Here is a 502-nt window from a genome sequence, read left to right as displayed (position 1 = left end):
TTTTTTGTCAAACTATTGCAAAGTAAATTAGGGCTGCTTGACACTGCCCCCTTAAATAGTCTAGCATGCATCTCCTACTATGACACTGTCTTTCCTAATGACACTATTATCACACCTGACAAAATTGACAGTGACTAGTTGTCATCTTGTTACCAGGTTTTAGGGTGCTGGAGTCTCCTTTTAGAGGTGGTTTCTAGGTTCTTTCTGTCCTGAGCAAAGAATTGGTCAAGATAAGCATCAATGGTAGCAAAGTTTTATTAAAGGTAGGAAAAGAAACAGGCTCTGCAGAGAGAGTTTGGGCCAAGTAAAAGGAGAAAAAGAAGTACACCCTAGAGTGTGAGGGTGGGCCACCATGCAAGAGAAAACACAACGGCAAAAACTCAATGGTGACTATCCTTTTTGTATCACCCACTCTTAGGATGACGTCCAGTCTAGGCCATTCTATTGAAAAGTTGCTTGAGTTCTCATGAGAAGTCCACATGCAGAGCTCTGGGAACTGTTC

The sequence above is a fragment of the Chinchilla lanigera genome, unplaced genomic scaffold (assembly GCF_000276665.1).
Source record: "Chinchilla lanigera isolate Chin_1 unplaced genomic scaffold, ChiLan1.0 scaffold00032, whole genome shotgun sequence".
NCBI classification, from domain to species: Eukaryota; Metazoa; Chordata; class Mammalia; order Rodentia; family Chinchillidae; genus Chinchilla; species Chinchilla lanigera.
Note: the sequence above shows the minus strand (reverse complement) of the source record.